Consider the following 13612-nt stretch of genomic DNA (forward strand, 5'->3'; position numbering starts at 1 on the left):
AAGTTTAAATAGTAGAGCGACCACCAGCAGCCGGTGTCATCACACGACCCGCTAGGCTACTGCCTGTCAAATCTCCATTTCAGGTCCTTCGTTGACCCAAGTTGATTGGCTACTTAACTGTCTGACTGTTTGCATCAGTCAGCCCCAAAATTCTCATAAATGGCACAGCCCGTATGAATATAGCTCGTTAAACGTAGAACGAACTTGCATTGGTCTTTTTGTGTGTGTGTGCTGTGCTTCTCTCGCCGACAGAGAATCAGGATGTTCCAGGCATCCAGTCCAGCAGTCCACGGGGGCAACCTCTCGACATGGTTGAAAGCAGTGACGACCCCCTTCCTGCCCAAGGACGCCAGTAACCTGCAGCACCCAGAGCAACTAGACACCGAGCTAGATGAACTGATGGCACGCGATCCAAACCAAAGCGACTACTACAGAGAACTCGCCAGGATCTTCGGAAGCCTAGTTCACATTCTCGTCACCCAGGCACGGCTCAGTGAACGGAGCAACATCGCGGAGGAGGCCTGGAAGGACCAGGCCCCAACCCAGAGTCATCTTGATCAGCTCCTCCTCGAGACCCAGAACCAGCGCAAGAAAGAGGACGACACAGATCCAGAGCTACAGAAAGGAGTTGAAAGACTTCACAATGCCCTGCAAGATCTTCGCCTCGACACAGATCAAAGAGAACAGCTGGAGAGAGAAGCCCGAAAAGACCTCAACAAAAAACTCCAGCAAGGTGGCGCTCTCCTAAAAAGAGCAGAGACTGAACTGAAAGAAAGAGACTATAACACCTGGGCCTGCAAAACACACTTGCAAGCGGCCCGAGCTAAATTCAACAAGCTTACTCTGCAGAGAGACGAGCTCCAAGATGAACTTGACACTGTTCACACAGAACTGAGACAATCTCACAGATTACAGAGTGGCTGGATCGGAGAAACGCACACCACAAAATTTCTCCCGGGCCGCCACTCCAACCCTTTCAGCCAAGAACCCAGAGCTGGAAAAGGGGGTGTAATCTCCCTTCTAAGGAAATCACCAGCCAGCTTACAAGAACATCTGTCAACAACGGAGGGAAGAGAACCCTTCCAGAGAACGCATGTCACCAAACCCTGCACTGCTCACAGAGAACTTCACAAGCTAGCCAGAAGCACCTCTACATTCATTCCAGATCCTGCAGGAGGACATGACGTTCATGCTTCTTTACAAGCCATTGACTTTCATTTGCAAACTGTCGCCAACGTGACAGATGTGAACACATTGTACCTGTTAAAAATCACGGCCAGCCGTGATGTGCATTGCTTTCTGGATCGTCAACCAGAGACTGTCAAAGCGTACTACCAGCAACTGCTACAGACTTTGATTCTTGAATTCTCTGATCCAAACTCAGACCATGGGCTCCTTATTGCTATGGACCTCAAACAGGGCCGATTTGAAAACCCACAGACTTTCTGTAGACAGCTACGAAACACCTACTTCGGAGCATGCAACGAACCAGGTATGGAACAGGATTTCAACTTAAAAACTCTGTTCCTCCCAAACCTACATGCCAGTTGGAGTTTTCATCTCAGAGTCCCAGTGTGTCCCCGTAACAGGACTACACAAGAGTTACGGAACTTAGCCCACAAAGCTTGCACCAAGCAAAAGACTATTTGTGAAAAGACTGTAAAAAAAACCAAAGTCTCTGTCTCTGAGCACTGCTTGGAGTTAACCCTAGATGGCGCCCTACAACGCCACAGTCACAGACATTTTTACAGAGAGTCAATACCGTTCCAAGCCAGCAGAGGGCAACACAGTGCAGCCACGTCTGAGACAGCAGAGATCCTGAGGGTGCTGGAAGTGCTTCTTCACATGAAAACTCACAAGGAAGATGAGCCAAGCACCAGAAAATGCTGTTTTGACTACCTGCCTTCGCAGCGAGCTACACAAGACCGGTCCTCACCAACCACCGATCGTCACACCTGCCCTGATGCCAACATTCCTGGGCAGCCTTGTCAAAAAGGGGGTGGGCCGAAAAGGAGTCAACAGGGAAGACCTGATCGACACAGGATTAAACCTGATGGTGATCTCATCTTACCTTTTCAAAAGACTCCAATTTGAAGCTAAGAGACAAGATCGAACTCTTACACCTCAAACTTATGAACTGAATGTACAGGTGTACAGACAGGATGACATCCAGTTTGGACAGGTTGTTTCCATTCACCTGACATTCGTTCCGATGAGTCTAATACATCCCATGTATGTCCCACCAATGAACACTCATACATTGCTCATCGACAAAGACCTGCTAGAACACTTTGACCCTTTTCTGAAATTCAAACAGCTAAAAGACTTTGCTCAAGTGCGAGAACCTCTTTCTCTCCAGCCACACAGGTTGCTAGAGCCAGACTGTCAGGTCGCAGAGGTCACGGGAACTCCCACAGAGCCAGACGGTCAGGTCACAGAGGTCACGGGAACCCCAGCAGCCAGCCATGAGTACAACGCCCTAACAACAGGCCCAAGTTCAAGCCTCTGTACCTTAGTCAACAAACAGGGTACGGTGGTACCAGCTTACACCAAAGGGGTCGCTGTTCGGCTCAACCTGCAAGGTGGTCAAACCTTACACCACACGCTGGGTTTCTTCCAATCCTCACCTGAATGTGTGGAACTCGGACTCACACTTGCAAACAACAAGCATGTCAAACACCAACACCTGTTCCAGCAATGTGATAACATTACAAAAACACACAATGTGATCGTGTACTGGAAGAAGGTAAAAGAACACTCGAAGTTACCAAGTCTAGACGAGGACTTTAAAGATCACACTGACACCCTTGCCAAAACTGGCACACTAAACAACATTCTGTGGTCACTCCCAACCCACCCACCCACATTCAAGGTTGAAGTGATTACACACAGCACAAGAACTTTACTAGCTAAACTGCCTACCTCAGAATCGCTTACGCAGGCTCCGTTGTCTACACAGACCAACATAGCAGACATGCGGGCTTCTGCAACCTTGATAATGACTTTGCTTTACCACCTCTCAGACCCCTCCATCCACCCTGGCAACCAGTCTACGGTCACTGACAACCAAAGCCCCAGACCACTGCATGATACACAAACCATGCTGCGTGCACAGAACAATATTGTGGGTTGTGCACCGTCTGACATCACAATGCCAGGGCTTGTAATGCCACGGAGCAAAAGGGGGATAATGCCAATATATTTCCATGACGCAGCATGTGCTGCACCACGCAGCACCAGAGCCACTGACAAAACACTGAAGCAAGCATCATGCCAGCAGCAAGATGTGGCAAAACATGGGCGAGGGCGAGCTAAACCCAGTCGCCGCCCACGAAGCAAAGAGACTGTCCTGTCCAACCAAAGACAGGCCTTGTTTGTTTCTTTCTCCCCTTTCTCTCTCTCTCTCCCTATTATCTGTACCAAATACACCTGGCCAACTCTCTGGATAGCGCCTTCCTACGGCACGTCAACCCCAAACAGAGAGAAGTGAACGTGCTCCTGAACCAACCCATCAGCGAGTCAAGCCAAGTCTACAGACCTAAAGACATTGTCAGTGTCAGGATGTGGAAAAGCAACACCCACACTAAAACACACATTCCAAATGTGGTTGCCTACCACGACAGCGACACACAGCTGTACCTGGCCCCAAACATGCACATGTGTACTTTAACCAAAGACATTCAGTATCTCTGCCTTAGCAAACCCTTCCTCAGACACAACTCTGAAGGAATCTGCGAGCTGCAACCCTGGGTCAGCGATACACGCTGCCCTGCCAAAGCCAAGCCTCGTACACAAGTCACAGAAACGCAAGCAGAGATTGTGGGTAACAGAGGGCTCGTCAACACTCCTGTGCGCTCAGCTACGCTGACCTACGACCAGCATGACACTGCCACCCGTGCCAACCTGCTGGACCAAGTACTGAAAGGTACCACCCAACACATTGACAGTACTCCTGTCGACACAGCCCTCCAAACACTGTCTCGACAGCCCATTCTGAACCAGTCATCTGCGGTCCGAGCCTGGACTGCTCCCGACACTGCACGGTGCATCTCCACCGTCATTGGTCCCGCCCTGACTCTTGGCGTGACCTTCATCCTATACAGGATACTCAACGAGATGAAAACCTCTACAGCCAAACTCACGACAACTGTGGCTGGAGGTCTCCGATGGAATCCCCGGAAAAGGGACGCAAAGTCAAAGACAATACCGAACCTCACCAAGCTGAATCGTCAGCTTCAGGAACCACCTGTCATCATGACCCACCTGCTGCATGACCATCACGATTCACCTGTCATCTGCCCATCCTGATGATTGCCATCCCCCCAACCACATTCCAACACTGGAGACAAAGGAAACCTTTTGTATAAGTTCCTTACTTTCATTTTATTATTAATATGTATTTATAAATATAAATATATATAAATATTATGTTTATGGATTGCATAAAATGGTTAATCCTTGTTATGTGAAGAGTATAAGTTGCAAGCTCATACTTTAGGAAATGTCTCTCCTCACTTTAACCTTCTCAAAGAGAGCCATGTTTCTGCAACCCCCACTTTTGCAGGTTGTAAAAGTTTACGACCACACAGGACAGGAGAGAAGCCAAATCACTGGCTTCTTTTGAACAATGCATTCTATGGAATGTATTCATTAACTTTCTGTTTTTATGTTTTATAAATGTATTACGTATTCCCTTTTGGTACATTTAGATGTTTCCCAACATCTGCAGTGTTATCATGTGTTAAGCAAATCTTTAAATGTGTAATTCTACATTTGGAATGTAACTTCATGTTTTGATCATATATATATTATGTTTAGTCTTGTTCTAATCTTGTTCTAATCGTCATGCTCTGACAGACCCATTTATCTAGAACAAAGTAAGGAAATGTATGTAATCTGAAGTACAAACTTGCTAGAAATATCCCTGATGGAATCGGACAGGCCCTAGATCATCGGGGGGGTTGTCTCCACAGAGACAAAGGAACTTTTCCCTCCGCTTCAGATCGCGGACTTTCATTGGCTGTTTACGCGAAAAAGGGGCGTGAACTATTTCAAGCTATAAGAATTGACCAAACAAGGTCCACCTCCTTCTTCTTGCTCTTCTTCTCATTCTCCGTTCTCGAACACGCTGCTCTCCAACGTTGCTTCCGCGCGGCCATAGGCCGCGCTCATAGCGCAAACCCCCTCAGCACAGGGGCTGAGAGAAAAAGCCATTTTAATGGCTCCTTTGGAAGCTTTCGTTTTCGTTCTTTTCTTTTCTTTTCTTTACTAAGTTTATTCAACTATTCGCCTCTCCACGCAAGGAAGACGAATTCTGGAACAATGTTTGTTGAACCTTTCAAATACCGCGCGAGGACAGAACAAAGGACCACGTGCTCCACGCTCACGCCAAGAGCCAGCGCAGCGTGCACGCGCGTCACATGGCCTCCGTTTCATGGCACATGGCTGTTTCAACGGAAACAGCGCGCAAAGCTCACAAGCTCGACGCCGATCTCACGCCACGCTCACATTGGACACTTTTGCAAGTATCACTTTCTCTATGGAGATTTAAATGCTGCTTTAAAGTGTTGTTATGATCTGATTTGTTGTTGGCTTCCCAAAAGTTACTGACTATGATTTTCATACCTGAGCTCCTTATGTGATCTCATTCTATTTTCTCTCTCTCTCTCTCTCTCTCTCTCTCTCTCTCTCTCTCTCTTTTATTTGGATTCGTTATGTATTGTATAAAGCTTACTGTTTGTATTGTCGTACGCATATTTACTCTGTGTGATTTGTAGTTTGATGTATTACTAGTTTAATTATTAAAAACCCATATACTGACGATTGGCTTGGACTCCACCCCACTCACATTACGAGTCACTGAGATGTCTGATCTATAGCTACAAGCTCTAAATTTAGAAACTAAATTTATCATAAGGATAGGATAATATTTTCATGGCCAGAGAATACTTTTCCTTGAATTATAAGGCGTGATAACTTTATTGAAAATTGATAGGTCTACAGTGGTTTGCTGGACATACCACGGTTTGATTTGCAGTAATTTACAGTAAGAGATATCACAATAATTGATATGAAGAATGTAATATTGACATATTAATGAGTAAGTTACAGTGCCCTGTGATTATTTATTGTTATAGGCAATTGAGCTATTTTTCATAATCAATCAAATTTAATGTAACTGTCATCTGAGATCTAAATTAATCATATTCCTGATTAATTATTCAAATTCCCTATATATCATTTGAGTTAATTACTATGTAAAACTCATTGTTGTTACAATTATTATAGTGTTTTTTGAATCTTAGTTTCCAGAATGTAAATTATGTAAATCATTGTATTACTTTAAAGTCATACAAAGTCTAAACAATGTTTGCATCAATTGTAATTTGATTCATTTAACCTTTAGGCCTCTTGGTCAGTAATTACTTGTGATATGGGAAAAATAGCAATATGACATAATGACATCTTTTAAACACTTCAGTCTATGCATGCTTATTGGGTTCTTTGGTGTACCACTGTGGTGAATGCAAATCTATTAAAATGTATCTTTAGTATCCCCAGAAACTGAACATCTTCACAACAATCTATGTTTGTTTGTCGATGAACCATCTATCCATATTTTTTTCACCTGCTGTGTGTATTTACTGTTCAGTTATTTAATGATGATTTATATATAATATAAATATTATTTTTATATTATTATAATAGTAGCACAAAACTACTATTAGGAATTGTACAAATGCTAAATTGTATTTTGTTACCAAGTACTTGTATTATTATTTACTTGTAATGTTTAATGAAAATAAAGTTGATTTTAAGCTGTATCTAAAGATAATGAGAAATGTCCCACCAATATCAACACCTTGTACACATTTTATGCCGTGAAAGCAATACCTTTTGATGTGTAATAACAGTAGACAAAGTCATTAAAACTTTGTTAGTGGGTAGGTAAATAAATATAGAAAATTCTGTGCAACTGCATTCACGTAGCCAAAGAATGTGGCTTAAGGATGTGACAATGAGTTACATAAAGAATACCTGAGTTTTTGGGCAGCATGAATTGAGTCATCTTTCTCTTTGGGACTTTTTGATGGGTCTATCAGGTACACTGTGTGGTTGACCGCATATATGAACTGAAAATGATAAGGTGAAACAACTGCTACTAATACTGAGAAGATCCAGATTTGGTAATGACAAAATTAAGTTATTCAACTACTCACCAGAAACTTCCAATGGACATTGTCAATGTTCACAAAAGAAACAATTCCCTGGTAATTGTTCAAGTTAATCTACCAAAGAACACAAACATTATATCACCGTTGCAATTATTAAGTACATTTGCCTTTTAAAAATATTATGACATTAACTATAATTCTGCATGTGGTTAGGGTTAGGCTAGGTTAGGTTCTAGAATCCTTAAGATATATAATATTGGTCTTTGGAAACACATACACACAAAATTGCATATCCATACTATAGTCAGTCCACCATAACTACCTTTGACAATTTTTGCCGGGCAAGCTGAGGTTTTTCCCCAAACAGAATCACACCTGCTATGTAGTGATTAAGAATGTAAATGGAATTCCCGATCTCTAGCTCACTGGCAGCAATATGAAACAGCTTCAATTATCTATGGAAAACAATTGCATATTTTTTTAGAAAATTAGTGTTATACATTAAGAGTACAACATTTACAAACCATTGATCACATCATTGTTCTGTCTAGGATAAATATTTGTCTTAATATTATTTACAATATACAAAATGCTATTTTCTATGTAACATCAGCAAGATTTTAGCAATTTGTACTTTTATCTCAAAATGAGTAACTGTGCTTTCAATTTAACCATTTCAATATTGCAATGTATACACACATAAACACGGGCTGTAAAGAACCACACAGTATTTATCCATATGTTACCCTGGACCATAAAAGCAGTCATAAGGCTAAATTGTTTAAAATATTTACACATCATCTGAAAGCTGAATAATTAAGCTTTCCATTAATGTATGGTTTGTTAGAATTTGAAAATACTGAGAAAGTCGGATTAAAATTTGTCCAAATGAAATCCTTAGTAATGCATATTACAAATAAAAAATTAAGTCTTGATATATTAACATTTAAGTCTGTGATCTGCCATAATGTAAGACGACGCATCACATGCCTACTTGAGAACAGGCTCAGGAGGACGCGCTTAGAACAGTTTGGACATGAATAAGAGTTAAAAAAAACTATATACTTTTCAGGTTCTAGCATAGACTGATCGTTTTGTGCTTTTAAACATCAATGTATCGTTACAAGACACAGGGTTTAATTTGGTTTTGTTTATGTTTTTTTGTGGTGTAGTTCTTTATTATTTGTCCTTGTTAATTTGTATATCTTAATGAGTCTAATTTCATTCTGTTAATTTTTTGTCCCCTAATAGGCAGTCCTACATGGAATTTTACTTTCAGATTTGTTGTGTCCATATTTGTTAATCATGGTAGATGACGTGGTAATGTAGATCTACTCATTATTCCTGCACTACATTCTTTACAGTTATGTATGAGACATGAACCTTTATTTTATAGTATATTTATAATTGTATTTATAGTTATGAAAAGTTACTTAAGCTTATTTTAAATATAAAAAAATAAATGTATGCTGTACCTCGCCATTTAGCCACTGGTGTGGCCAAAGCATGCACAGTTCACTGTGATGTATGATAAATGATGTTCCTTTGGTTTGTGTAGGGATCACAGAAACCACAACTTCAGTGTCTGTCCTTTTCCACAAAGAGATGAGCTACAAATTTCAACCAAACATGAAAGACAGTTAAACAGAAATGTAATGTTTCAATAAGATTTTTTATTTTAACTACTGTTTTTATTCTTTAAAATATTCAAACAAACTAGAACCTTTAAAAGGTAATACTATGAGTATGAACATTTGATAAAATAAAGCATTACTTGATGCTGTGGGGTTCCTGTTGTCTTTGCCTTATCAACAATGTTTTCATGGTCCCCCTCCAGGGATGACCTTGGCTGTGGTGGCGAGATTTGTTTTTTAAAGGGAACCTCAGATACAGGACTATCAACAGTTTAAAAACAAAACAGATTTTTAAGGAGCCTCATGAGACAGTGCTTCTGTTTGTCTTTTAAATCAATTTTTTTTTGTTTTTGTTTTTGTTTTTTTTGGAGTGGATGAAATTTCCATTGGTGCATACGAATTAGGACTGTTATGTGAAGATTACGAATTTCATTTATTTCTGTAGAACACATGAAAGCATTACATTGACACTATACCTTCTTTTTTGATGTCTTGAAAGGGAAAGGCTTGGGAATTGGTAAGACATATCTTCCCCGTGTTTTTTGTTGCTTTTCTTTCCATATTTCTTTTTCTACTCTGTAAGTCTACATAAAGTAAGGGATTTCTAGATATGGTTTACATATCAAAGCATAGAATGGAATCACACACTACATGTAATTCTCCTATTATTGACTTCCGGTTATGGAGTGGTACTGAGAAGACGTGAGATAACGACCCTCCTAAAAATGTGTATTTAAATCCTTCAAGCTTGCTTAAAACTTAGATATTTCGATTGATATTTAACACATAAAAGATTAACAACCGAGATGGCACCGAAAAAGAATAACAAAACTCAGGAAAAAGTAAATAACGAGGCTCAAGAGATGTCTCAGGATTCTGATAACGCAGACGAAAAGAGACAGAGGAAGATGACGACGGCGAACCTACGAAAGTAACTGAGTCAAACCCTAGTAATGCAGATTACAAGCCATTAAAGAAATGGACAAACGAGTTACAAACAAAATTGACGGAGTCATGTCAGTAATCAAAGAGGTGAATGAACGCGTGAAGGAGACCAAGGAACGAATTTCTGGAGCGGAGGATGATATCGTTCAACTCAGTGCTCGCGCAAATTCTCTTGAATCACAAATTAAGAAACTAACTGACAAGATGACATGGAAAACAGAAACAGACGGAAGGTTGGTGGGTTTGCCGGAGCGGGAAGAGGGAGGCGATGCGTGTGCGTTTTTGGAGGCCTGATTCCAAAAATATTGGAAATGGACTCGAGTACATCGAACGCGCACATAGAGTTGGCCCACAACGAAACATGGATCCTGGGAAGACAAGACGGGTTACCAGTACACCACCAAGAACACTTATAATGAAGTTTCTAAAGAAGCGGTGATTCATCATGAACGAACCGAGTCTTTTCAAAATAAACTTTTAAATCGGATCGCACCAAACGATTCGTTTACGAATTAGAGTGATCCGATTGCAGCTGTTCTGGAGTCGACCACCCACTGATTCAAATGAACCGTTTAGTGCGAGTCAGTATGAACCGGGAGATGAGCGCGCGTGCGTCTGATGCTGCTAAAAGTAAGTTATTAATGTCGAAATTTAGGATTAATTATTGTAACTGAAAATCATATTTAGGTCAAAACTGTCAGTTGTTTGGGAACTAAATCCGCTGTAAAGTGTGAGAGTAAGCCCACTGACATGCTCGAGTGCAGATAATGCAGACACATCAATCAGCGTCTCTGTGTTTTAGGTTAAAAAAAAAACCCAAAACCTTAAACTAATACCGATTAAATAAAATAACTTGTGCATGTTCAAATTCCCCGCTGCCGTAATATTAACAGTTTTATTAAAATGCTACCATGTCATATGTGACGTCTTTTTTTATATTATCAACAGTAACGTTATATTGTTTGTATTAACTAGACGAGTAGAGAGACATGAATGTTTATTCATAACCGTACTGAAAATGAGTTAAATATTGTTAGCTGATGCTAACTGTCTAGCTAACAAGCTTGCTGGTGCTAACTTGAGGTAATTTTTATAATGTCCAAATGTTTTTATTCAACAACCTATACACATACACACACACACACACACACACACACATATATATATATATATATTACATCTAGGGACAAAAGAAAAGATGTGATGTTCAGAACATGGCAACTACAGTAATTATCAAAGTGGGAAGAGATGCACCCCGTTTGACCAGGGGTGTTTTTACACCACAGACAAGATTTGAGAAGGAAAAAATCATTATGAAAATATAATTATATTTTCCTTAAAATGTTCTTCCTAACTTCAGGCCTTATTATCATGTCATATATATAACTGTGATGTTCTGTAAAACAACACGATTTAAAATACTTTGTTCTTACTGGTGAAGATCAGATGGTCATCTCTGTTTTCTCTCAGGTACATCACAGTGTAAGCTTCACAGTGAACATTACTCTCGTAAACGTCCATATACACAACAAAAATATATCTTGACTCCATTTAGTGGTTATTTTGGAAAAAATCCCAGGTATTTTGAGCAGTAGGATTATAAAAAAAAATGTGCTAATATAAAATTAAATGAAGTAGCCAATATAAAATTGCAAATATCTATCTTTCAGTACTTTTTTATTTAAGTACATAAAAAATCGAGTACTTTTGTACTTTCAATTGAGTAAAATTGAAAAAGGAGTACTTTTACTTTTACTGGAGTAATATTTTACTATATGTATCTGTACTTTTACTCAAGTACTTGATTTGTGTACTTTGTCCACCACTGCTTCTTACACATCAGGAGAAATCAAGGGTGTTTGACACACCGGAGGCAGTCGAAAGCTTCATTGAAGAATTAAACACAGAATAAAAGGTGGGCTCAATCCAGTTGGACTACTTGAATCCTGAATGTAGATGTAAAATAATACAGATCATATACCATGAACGATCGTCTATGGTATGAAGACTCGGTAGTGATTAATGGAGAATTTGTAAAATAATAATCAAAGATATTCAGGTCTTATTGTTCTCTGGAAATGTGAAAAGTGTGTTTATAGTTTGATATAAATAGGTGAGAATAATGTTACAAATAGGGTTGTTTGTCACAAATATAGGTACCTGATAGTTCCTCAGGAGTGTGTGTGGACCAATCAGAGCCATGTATGAAGAGAAAGGGGTGGGGGGTTAAACGCAGTAGTATGGACGCTACTGGGGAAATCTCTCTATGTTCTTTAATATTAGGAATGTTGTTAATTATTGTTTTTATTTTTATTTTTTGCTTCTCAGTATTTAAGATTGTTGATTTTATAAAAGGCAAAATACCTCTTAATAGGAAATGTAACAGATCATGGGGGAGACAGGGAATGTAAAATTTGTAACTTGGAATTGCAGAGGACTGGGCAATATTAAAAAATAAAGCAGGTAATGGATAGAATCAAACAATTACAAACACAAATACTATTTCTTCAGGAAACTCACATGTTAAAAAGTGAAACAATTAGGATTCGTCGGAAATGGCAAGGACAAGTGTTTGCTGCTTGTCACACTTCTAATGCAAGAGGAGTAATGATTTTAATTCATAAATCAATCCCAATACAGGTTCATAAAGTAATTAAGGATACACTAGGAAGATATATTGTTTTACAATGTTTATTTTTGTCAGAGAAGATAAATTTAATTAACATTTATGGTCCAAACGATGACAATCCTAAATTTTTTAATGATTTGTTTTTGTTAATTGCTAATTTGCCTGGATACTATATTATAGCAGGGGATATTAACTGTGTACTAAATCCTACTAAAGATCGTTCAACAGGGTTTGATAAAACGCATACTAAAGACAGGAAAGTGATACAGGAATTTATGAAAGACCTTAATGTTTGGAGGGATCTTAATCCTACAGCAATATAATTTTCCTGTTATTCTGGTATGCATCAAAAATACTCACGTATTGATTGCTACCTAATTTCCGCACAATTGGTTAACAATATAACAGACTGTAGCTATCACAGTATAGTCATATCTGACCATGCAGCAGTATCTTTATCATACAAAATTAGAGATATGCGAACGTTTAGAACAATTCAGTTCGATTTGGTGAACTGAATGATTCGTTCGAGAACCGGATATCCAGCTGCTTTGATTTGAACTCTCTCTCACACAGACACGGAAGAGAAGACAATGCTGAATAAAGTCGTCGTTTTTGGCTATTTTGGACCAAAATGTATTTTCGATGCTTCAAACCATTCCAACAGACCCTCTGATGTCACATGGACTGCTTTGATGATGTCACATGGACTGCTTTGATGATATTTTTCTTACCTTTCTGGACATGGACAGTATACCGTACACACAGTTTCAATGGAGGGACTGAGAGCTCTCGGACTAAATCTAAAATATCTTAAACTGTGTTCCGAAGATAAAAGGAGGTCTTACATGTTTGGAACAGCAAAAGGGTTATTAATGAGTATTAATGACATAATTTTCATTTTTGGGCGAACTAACCCTTTAAGATTGAAACAAAATTTTTATGAATATGGAGATAAAACAGGACGGTTACTTGCTTGGCAAATTCGACAACAACAAACAAAAAAGAGCGTACAATCACAACAATTCAGAGTTATATAGTTGACCCAGGAAAGATCAATGAAGCATTTAGAACTTATTATGAAAAACTGTGTAGTTCAGAGTGTTCACTAAATGTAGATATCCAGATGCAATTTTTAGATAGTCTAAATATACCTCAGATTTCAGCTAAAGAAAAGAACAAATTAGATGAAGACTTCACATTACAAGAAATTGCAGAAGCCATTGACT

At 39.4% G+C, this 13612-nt stretch overlaps 1 long non-coding RNA gene across 1 annotated transcript; it reads right to left on the reverse strand.

The window, feature by feature from the left end:
• Positions 1 to 7082: 7082 nt before the first annotated feature.
• LOC113093783 (uncharacterized) lies at positions 7083 to 7598 on the reverse strand. Its single transcript, XR_003287901.1, has 3 exons — positions 7498 to 7598; positions 7221 to 7289; positions 7083 to 7133 (listed from the first exon to the last, which is right to left on the reverse strand). It is a non-coding gene; the product is annotated as an uncharacterized LOC113093783 (long non-coding RNA).
• Positions 7599 to 13612: the final 6014 nt, after the last annotated feature.

This window comes from Carassius auratus, unplaced genomic scaffold (genome assembly GCF_003368295.1).
Source record: "Carassius auratus strain Wakin unplaced genomic scaffold, ASM336829v1 scaf_tig00215135, whole genome shotgun sequence".
Lineage (NCBI taxonomy): Eukaryota > Metazoa > Chordata > Actinopteri > Cypriniformes > Cyprinidae > Carassius > Carassius auratus.